General features: G+C 58.9%; 1 long non-coding RNA gene across 2 annotated transcripts in view; it reads right to left on the bottom strand.

The window, feature by feature from the left end:
• The window catches only part of LOC107185085, a 13,966-nt gene extending 6,041 nt beyond the window's left edge, over positions 1-7,925 (bottom strand). Inside the window, exons 1-3 of one of the 2 annotated variants that reach the window (XR_001516007.1) lie at positions 7,512-7,925; positions 6,053-6,280; positions 2,874-3,477 (exon numbers count right to left, since the gene is read on the bottom strand). This is a non-coding gene — a long non-coding RNA (uncharacterized LOC107185085). Of the gene's footprint in view, positions 1-2,873; positions 3,478-6,052; positions 6,281-7,511 lie in introns of those variants that run through there. The other variant, XR_001516006.1, reaches the window with a different exon arrangement.
• Positions 7,926-9,692: the final 1,767 nt, after the last annotated feature.

The following is a 9,692-nucleotide window of genomic DNA, read 5'->3' on the forward strand; positions in this document are numbered from 1 at the left end:
GGTCCACTGGGTCCACGCCCGCGCTCGCGAGGCCTTCTAGGATGGCGGCCCGTGCGAAGAGGGCCGTGCGTGGGGAGCCCACCGCGTGGAGCCCGTGGGTGGGGGGGCGGAGAGTGTCCCGTGGAGGGGTGGCAGTGCCCCACGTGGAGTCCTGGGTGTGCCCTGCGCGATGGCCCGATGTGCAGGGCGGAGGCCTGCGCAGAGCCGCGGGTGGCAGCTCCCCTGGTTGGCTGGACCAGACCTTTCTTGGCCTTTCCTCATACTGTATCTTAAAGGCAGGAATTCGGCGTTAGGTATTACAGTTTTCACTCCCCTGAGGCCTGGAAACACTGTCCTCCTCAGGCAGTGGGCGCTTTCTAAAGGAAAACCATGAAGGGTGGGGCCAGGATCTGGTCCAGTCCATCCCACAAACATCTTTTTCACTGACCCTGGTCCTAGTCAGAAATGGCCGAGAAAAAACAGAACAGGCGTGTTGATGGGAGTAACGCCAGTGCGTAATGTAAGGAAAAAATGGGCAGACTTAAGACCCAGGGCTAAAGCTTCTGAGGGTGGTTTTTCTTTCTACCTTCGCTTCGTTTGTTTCCATGAGGTAGCTTTGGCTGGACCACTATGGAAACGTTTGATAACCGTCAGGTGGCCCTGGGTTAGAGTGTAGAAGACTGTGTTGCAACAGAGGACACAGATTTTCTCGATGCCAGCGAGATGGGAGAAGACATTTGAGGTAGCACCATGGAGTGACCTTTACCTGTAGACCTTTCTGTATCTGGTATTTTTTTTAATTAAATCGTTATTGTATAGATTTTTTTTTAAAAAAAAGGAGGGGTGAGTGGCCACCTGTAGGAGGGGAGGCGGTGCCTACCCAGGACTATCCGGGGACTTGAAGAGCAAGTGTACACAGAGCCCTTGGCTCAGCAGCGACTCCAGGAGGAGCAGCCAGCGCGGGAGTGCTCAGCGTGTGCCTGGCACTCTCTACCTAACCACTGACGTCTACCAGCGCGTTTAATCTTATCAGGACCTTAGCGGGTGAACACGTATTGGCCCTAGTTTGCGGGTGAGGAGCTAGAGGCTCAGAGATGCTGACTTCTCCAAGGTCAAAGCTCGGAAGTTGTAGAGCAAAGATCCCAAGGGAGGCGGACTCCACCAGTAGGTACTGCATCGAAGAAGGCGCTGGATAGAGGTGGTTCCCGGTATGATTTTTGTGGAAGAGGTTGATAAAACGATCATCCTTAAGGTCTTTGCAAATCTGATGTTCCAGAACCCTAAGGGCTGCAAATGGGCTCCCCTCCCACCCAGCCTGCTGTCCCCCATTCCCAGGTAGAAAGGGGAGGGGAGAGAGATGGGGAGAATTACAGGGAAGGGGGCAGCTAGCAGGGCAGTTGGTGCCATTGATGGTGAAGATGATGGTGGGAGGGATGTGACCACTGTTACAGCTGGTGACAGACTGGAGAAATGATAAGGGACATGGAGACAGGTGGTCAGAATCCGCTCCCTCCAGGGCTCCTAGGATGGAGGTGGCTGGTCCCAGGCCCAGCAATCCATCCTGCACCCCAATCCTTCTACTTGATCCCTCAACCTCCCCCCTTCTTCCCCGTCCACTGCAGATATGTCCCCACCCGAGATGAATGCCCCAGGGAATCCAAGCACAGGGCAGAAATGCGAGAAAGGGCTGTTCCCAGGGAGCCTTTTCGGGAGAGGGGCAGGGAGGGGCAGGGAGAGCCCGCCCACCGGCATTAGGGGGCTGGCAGGAATGACCTGCAAACCCTCAGGGGCCAGGACCTGGAAGGAGCCACTCAGTGACAGTGGGTTGGGGAGCCGGCCTTTCCGCGGCTGTTCCCTGGGACCCCAGCGAGCTGTCAGTTCACCACAGATCTGCTAGGGGACAGTGAGGAGGCAGATTTCGGTGTCTACCACAGCCAGGCAGCCCTGGGTCAGTGGCCTGAGGGGGGAGTCATCAGAGGTCAGAGGTCCTGCCATGCCTTCCCCAGCCTTGTTAGCAGTCATCCTGGACATTCATATAACTTGCAAAGTGATCCCCTGGTGAGTCTTGCACCCGCCTGGCACATACATAGTTACTACAACATTATGACTGTACACCCTATGCTGCACTTTACATCCGGGACTGTTTTATAACTGACAGCGTGTTGCAGCCACATTTTAAAAAGAAGGAAGAGAAGAAAGGAGACCGAGCACCTGCCTCCTCAGAGTGGTCTGACTCCAGCACAAGGCATTTGACTCCCCCGTCCTGGCTCCCTGTTCACGGGTCTCCCTGGGGATCCGCACAGCCTCCCTCAATTTCTCCTCCGGAAACAGTGGCCCACTCGGGAACTTCCAGAAACTCCCTCCCGCTCTTGACCGGTCTCCCCTTTAAGCCCCCAGGCCTGTCATAAGGGGCCAGGCCAGGGCTCCTGTGCCTCTGTCCTGAGAACCTGCGGGGTTGGGAGAGGGCAGCGGGCAGTGGGGTAGCGGGGGCTGAGCAGGTAGGACAGGCCGTGCGGAGGGGGTTTGGACTGAGCTGGACTTGGCACAGCCCAGGTCTCCGTGGCCGGGGAGTGGGAGTGCTGGGGTTTGGGCTTGGGTGGCAGAAGGGTCCTATGTCCCAGGCTCGGTCACATCGAAGGCCAGGGAATCTAATCACCAGGCCGAGATAAGGAGCTGGAACCAGGCCTGTTCCCAAAGTCCCAAACCAAATACTGTAATGGATCCAGGAAGCGCCCGTCCGACCCCTTCACCTCCCCCCTCTCCCCCCGCTCCCTCCACCCCTGCCCCTGCTCCATGCCCACTAATTGGGCCCCAGATGACCAGATGCCAGCCCATCTAGCTTGAGTTCTGGAAAGGTGGGCCTGAGTGGCAGTGCCTTCCAGGCCTTCCCCTCTGCTCACCTGGAGGAAGGGCGGGGCCAGAGACGCGGAACAGGGAGCCGGTGGGCAGCCACACCAGCTCTCCCCACATCCTGTGGTCTGAGCAGCTTGGCTCCACATCCTGGCTACAGGGCAACCAAGGCCTGGAGCAGGAAGGGGGACCCCAATCCTCAGGGAGCCCTCACCATCCAGCAGCCACGGAAGAGAGGCGGGATCCAGAGGCCTTGGACATCCCAGACCAGCCCTGTTGCTCTCCTGGCTTGCACATCCTCTTTTCCAGATACTGAGGGTGTCTGGACCGGTCTGGCTGAGTGTGGCCCACCTTCCGAGTCTGGGCACCCTCCCCCCACCCCACCCCCAAGTTCCCGAGGCTCCAGGGGGATTTCTGAGGGTCTCGCCTTTGTCTCATTGCAGGAGAAGGTGTCACCACTGCTCCTGCTGGCCCAGGGCTCCCATGGCTCGCCCTCCAGGGGCTCTCTGCCCACATGGACCCCCTCTCTGTGCTGACCTCCCCCCGGCCTGCTCTGGACACCAACACCCCTCTCGCCTGTGGCCTCGCCTCCTCAAGCCCCAGGCATGTGATGGAGGCTCAGCATCCAGATCACCCCTGGTCGTAGGCCTGGCAGAGAACGGACAGCAGGTCGCAGGCTCAGGTAGCAAGGCGGGGCCTCTGCAGGCCTAGCCTGGCCTGGTCCCCGGGAATGTGAGGGTGGTGGAGCCCGCCGCTCTGGGCTGCCAGGACCTGCTCCCCAGCCCCTGGCCCAGTTTCCCCAGGGCCTCCTTCTCAATCCTGCCCCTCCTTCCCCCACATTCCTTCCCCACCTCTTTAAGGCACGAATAAGGAGCAGGCCCCAAACCTCAGAGCCCTCCTTAACCCCCTTAATCCCTCCTTTCTCTTTTCCCACACCCTGCCCCCACCCTCTCCATCACGACCTCCAGAATACGCCCCACATCTACCATCTCTCCTTTTCCACTGCTGCCAACCAGCTCCAAGCCACCATCACTTCCCTCCTAGATGACAGCAGTTGCCTCCCAACTGATGTCCCCACTTCTGCCTTTCCACACCCTCCCTGCCCCACACCCCATCTCCACCCAGAGCCCAGAGTCATCCTATTAAAACTCAAGTCAGGCCCGATTCCCAGTGGGGGCGTGCAGGAGGCAGCCATCAATTGTTTTACTCTCGCATCCATGTTTCTCTCTGTCTCTAAACAAATTAATTTAATAAAATCTTAAAACAAAACAAGTCAGATCCCCTCTGCACTGAACCCTCCAGTAGCTCCCCGGTCCTCCCCCTGTGCCCTCTCCCCCCGCTCCCCCTTCTCCAACGGGCAATCTCCTTTGACCCTTTGACCTTTTCCCAAACCCTGCAGGGCCTTTGCGCTCGCCTTGCCCTTTGTCTGGGGCTTCCTTCCAGGTACTCAAACCTCTGCTCCAATGTCAGCTCCCAGGGAGGTCTTCCCTGATGTGCCCATCCCTCAAGTTACCCCTCTGTGTTTTCTCCCAAATCGTCTCTTCCCTGAACTTCATTGCTCATTTAATTCATTTGCTGGTTAATCATCCAGCCCTCTGTAGCGTGAAAGTTCGTGAGGAAAGGGGCCTTGTCTGTCCTGCTTGCTTCTGTGTCCCCCGCACCCACCTCAGTGCCTGGCACAGAGCAAGTCCTCGCTAAATATTTCTTGAGTGAGTGGATGAGTACATGGCTGCACCTTGTCTGAGCCCCACAGCCTGCTGCTGTGATCCATGTGCAAGCACACAGCTCTGCTGTTCCACCTTCCCCAGTCACCCTACCCCCTGGCTCCTCTCCTCCCAACAGGTCCTTCCCCTTCCAACCCCATTCTCCAAGCTGATCGCCCGGGCCCACACTCCCATTCCTTCCCCAAATCCTCCTCAACCTTCACGGTCCATCTCCTTCAGCCAGTTTCCCCACATCACCCGCTGTTGCTATGACAACCATCACAGAGCCACGCTTGGGCTCTGGGCCAACCACCCACTGAGCACTTTATTGCATGTTCTTATTTCCCTTAATAGAGGAGGAGGCAGGTTCAGAGAGGCCGAGTGATCTGCCCGAGGTCACACAGCGATCAAATGGTAGAGGCACGCGTTCCATAACCCTGCCCCGTGGGAGCCTCACTTCTCCAACGAGGCTGTGAGCTTTGGGAGCGAGGGCTTCGTCAGGACTCAGCCCACACCACCCAGGTTTTGAATCCTGGACCCGCTGTGTCTGACGCTTGCTTGGGAAATCAAGGCCACTACGCGTATGGCTGTGCATCATCGCAGGCGCTCGCTGCACACACTGATAGGTCCCTCAGGCCCTTTAATTCCAGGAGGAAAGGAGCTCCATAAGGAAAGAAGCCAGAACCAGCCCCGGGCGGTGAGGCAAGGAGCTTCAAATAACACCCGGGATTCTCCCCACCCACTCAGCCTGCTGCCCCCTGCCCTCCCCCTCTCCCCTCTCCTCTCAAGCCCTCCTCGCAATCCCCAGCCCAGGCAGCACCCGATCGAGAGGGGTGGTCTCATCACACTTACATTCCTTTTCCCCGGAGAACCAAGGTCCCCAGTGTCCCATCTCCTCGCCCCCACGTCTTGTCTGGCCACTCTCTTTCTGGTACCCCCTCACCCAGAGGGAAATGGGGTGAGACTGAAGGGGGACAAGTGGAGGGAGGTGGCAGGGAGGGGCAGACCAGAGGGAGAAGAGACGGCTACGGACTCCCCATCCATCAGCAGGCACCGGGTGGGGGGAAGGCTCCCCTATCCCTGGGAGCATGGCCGAGTTCTGCTCATGAACTCGGTCATTATATTAACAGTCCCTTTGGAATGAGCATAATGACAGCCTGCACCTGGAGCACGCGCCACGCTCTCGTGCTGACCTCGCCAGCCCCTCTCCCGGGGCATCCCTGGGGCCACAGGCAGGACTGGCCAACCTCAGAGCAACTGGGACCCCGAGAGAAGGGTCCACCTGGTGAGCAAGGCAAGAGGCGGGGAGGCTTCCACCAACCGCTGGTGGGCAGAGTGTAGCTCCCGGAAGAGCTAAGCTGAGGCCCCAGCAAACCCGCATTCCCCACCCCGCCCCCGGAGAGCCTCCTCCCAGACCCTTCTCCTCGCTGCTGCCAGCCGCAGGCTCCGCTCTCCTCACCATCACCGCCAGAGCCAGGGCCGACATGTCAGGACAGACCCAGACTAACAGGAAATGTCACCTGCACGAGTGGACAGTTCGGACTTTGATTTCAGGGCCGAGGGCTGCAAGTGTTGGCCTGGAGAGACCAGGCCAGCTCTGAAGTCCCAAGAGCCAGAAGGGCCATTGCATGGGATGCTGACTCAGGCGGCAGGAGCAGAAGTGCGTCCACAACAGGAAGCTGCTGGGCCGGAGGCAGGTGAGGCTCACCACACGTCGTTGAAGGAGAGCACAGAGGGTGGACGGCTCCCTGGTTGTGAAGGAGAGAGCCACGTGCAGGTGAAAACGTCTGCCCTTCAGTGAGCACTGACGATGGGCCGGCGGCCATGGGTCCCACCGGCAGGCATTCGATCCTCACTCAGTTCCTGCGGAGGAACTGTTGCCATCCCCGTGTCGCAGACGAGGAAACTGAAGCGCAGGGAGGTCAAGTTGCTAGTGGGTGGTGATGCCAGGTTGCAAAGTGCAGCCCCCTGGGCTGTGTGTAGGTCCGAGGGCAGAATTGGGACCCAGTGAGAGGCAGTTTAAGGACATCATGTGACCCAGATGGAGAGAGGACTCGTGACGTAGTGAGCCTCCCGTCCCAGGAAACGTGTGAGCAGAAACCTAACAAACATCTCTAGGCATCCATTTGAAAGGGATCCCTGGGTGGGACCTAGCTCGGCTGACCTGCGAGGTTCTATCCTGGACTCTGATTCTGTAGTTACAGAGCCCTAGCGGCCCACACAGGCCCCTCACCCCTGCCTCAGTGCTCCCTGCCTGCCAACCATCCTCAAGCCTTTCAGGAGGACCAGGGGTCTTTCATTATCACCCCCTCCACCTGTGAGGAGGACTCCCCTTGAAGGTATTGGTCTGAGAGCAGCCCAGAGCCCAGGTTGGTCCTGGCCTGAGTGAGCCTCCTGTGAAGCTGAGATGCAGGCAGGAGAGGCCACAAGGGCAGGTGAGCGCACCCATCGACAGCATGAAAGGCATCAGTCTGGCCTGGAAAGGGCCTCACCGGGAACACTACCCTAGGCTTTCTCTCTCCATCTTACCTTGATGCCATAGTGAGGATAATTTATACCTGAGACGTTTTATAAGCTTCCCAATACCTCTTTGGACAGAAGGAGGCAAGGCCCAGGCTGGGAATGCGCTCAGTGGGCGCCCTCAGGAATGTGGGAGTGTGGCCCTGCAGCTCCCTCCTGCCATGGGCAGCACCCAACACGCCATCCCTGCAGCCCACCCGAGGGAACAGCCTCTCAGGCCAGGCTGGGAGCTGCGGCAGCCAGAGGCTCGGACTGGCATGCAGCCCCAGCTCCAGCCACTAATTAACTGCACGGCCCCAGGCGAGTCACTTCACCTCCTGCCCTGCTTCCTCCTCTGCACAGCGCTGATAACGATCCAGCCCAGTGAGCCCGAGATAAGTGGTGGAGCTGCCTGTGTTTATACCCTTTTAAAGTGCTGTCATTACCCAGGGGTGGGCTGGAAGGGCCCTCCCGTCTAACCTGAAATGTCACTCCTGGACAGGATGCCGCTCCTCTCCTTTCCCGAGGGCAGCCCGGGGAGTGGGGCGGCCCGTTTCTAAAGAGAACTGAGCACTCAGCAAACAGCCACCGACGTGCGCGATGATCTTTGGACAAACGGATTCCATCTGCGCACCACGCCCTGACGTCAGCCGGGCAGGCTCCAACACAGTGGTCACCCTCCTGGCACGGCTCCCACCGCCCCTTCCTACCAGGAAACCACCCACCACCCACCCATCGGCGGAAAATTCCTGCAGCAGCCTCGTGGGTCAGAGGCAGGGGCCTGGGGAGGGGACAGGGAAGGTTGGCGGCCACCCTGGGCGGGGAGCAATTCCTGGGACATGTGTCCAGACACCCCTTCCTGCCCCGCAAATATGTGCAATAAAGCAATTGGTTTGCTCCCAGGGATCTTCAGGGGTCTGGGCAGGATCTGGCCACCCCAGAGAATGAGGCTCTTCCTTGCACTGCTCAGCACAGGAGCAGCAAGAAGCCTGAGGTCTGGGGAGCCAGGCGCTGGGACTTCCAGCTGTTTGCCCTCGGGAACAGCTGGGCGGTTAACAGCTTGCCCCGTCCGTCCCTCTGCTTTCCAAAGTGGTGTCGCGTTCATCATCTCACTGGCCACTTCTCACACCAGCTCCATGCTTTCCAAGAGCAAATGCCGAGGCCCCTCTGAGGTAAGCAAACGCTCAAGAGAGCAGATGTGTCAGTGGGTCAGAACCAGAACCCAGCCTCTGGCTCCCCCGCGCGTGACCATGTTGGGAGCCTGAGCAAACTGAGTCACTGGCACGGCCATACCACCCCCCATCGTGGCTCTCCTGTTTGGGGAGATCAGCACTCCCGGCTGTGGAGGCTGAGGGGCAGGGGTAGTGTGGGAGGGCATGGAGGAAGCAGGGCTGGGCGCCTGGCTGAGCTGCAGAGAGGACGGCGTGCCCCTACGCACTGTGGGGCCCGGGCAGCGAACCCAGCCTGCAGCGGTGACCCCCTGGTCCAGAGATCAAAGGATGTAGAGGAGGGTTTGGTGCCAGCTCTGGGGGTGCAGCAGCTGCACCCTGGGCCCCTGCTGGGCCCCAGCTGAAGGGCCTCTTCACATCTTGTTGTGTTCAGTTCTCGTCAGTCATTTCTCTGGACCCCCAAGGTCAGGGAGGGGGTCTGGAAGCTGGTCAGCTCAATGCCCGTCCCGAGGAAAAGGAGCTCTCAGAATTGAAGTCGGGCTGTGGTGTTGGGGGCAGGAGGAGGGGAGGGAATCGGTGGGCCACGCCTGTCTCCTTGGTGAGGACAGTCTCTCTGTAGGACAGAGGGGCCACGGTGACGAGAGGTGAGAAGGCTTGTCCCCAAGTCTTGCACAAGCCTTGCTCCCACTCATCTGGGCTCTAGTGGCTTTTAAGACCCTGGGTTTCCTTTTCAGTGGTTCTCAACCTTCTGGCCCTTTAAATACAGTTCCTCATGTGACCCAACCATAACATTATTTTCGTTGCTACTTCATAACTGTAATGTTGCTACTGTTATGAATCGTCATGTAAATATCTGATATGCAGGATGGTCTTAGGCGACCCTGTGAAAGGGTCATTCGACTGCCAAAGGGGTTGCGACCCACAGGTTGAGAACCGCTGCTTTAGATGAACCATCAGGGGCTTGGGATAGAAATGGAGTCTGGGAAGCAGGGAGGCCAGCGAGAGGAGGAAGAGGAGAGAGGCAGCCTCGGCCCGGAAGGAGCTCCCGCAGCAGCAGCCCTGGTGGGTGGCGTGTGCAGCCTGTGCAGACCCTGGGCCCCCAGGCGTGTTCACATGCAGACTCTGCCAGGCCCCCCACTGCGGGAGGGTAGAGGCATCCATTCCTGGGGAGCAGTTCCCTGGGAAAGTGATACTTTGTGAGCCGCATTACTTAGTTACATATTACACTGTGTTTTACCCTTTTGCTATTCCTGGCTTTTAGTCAGGTCCTGTTACAGGTTCCAGCCTGGCCGAGCCATGCTGGGGGCGCCGGGAGAGGACCCAGGGTCCACCTTCGGGCCCAGGTGTTAAAGGAGAACGGTACCTACTGTCCCCCACCTGGGAGCAAAAGGCAGAATCAGTGAGGATTCCAGAAGGTGAATGTGGTAGAGCCCTCATCTCCTCCACCGGCCACTGCCCACCTGAGGGCCAGGCTTTAACTCCCTGAGGCAGT

Source organism: Myotis davidii, unplaced genomic scaffold, assembly GCF_000327345.1.
Source record: "Myotis davidii unplaced genomic scaffold, ASM32734v1 scaffold167, whole genome shotgun sequence".
In the NCBI taxonomy this organism is placed as follows: domain Eukaryota; kingdom Metazoa; phylum Chordata; class Mammalia; order Chiroptera; family Vespertilionidae; genus Myotis; species Myotis davidii.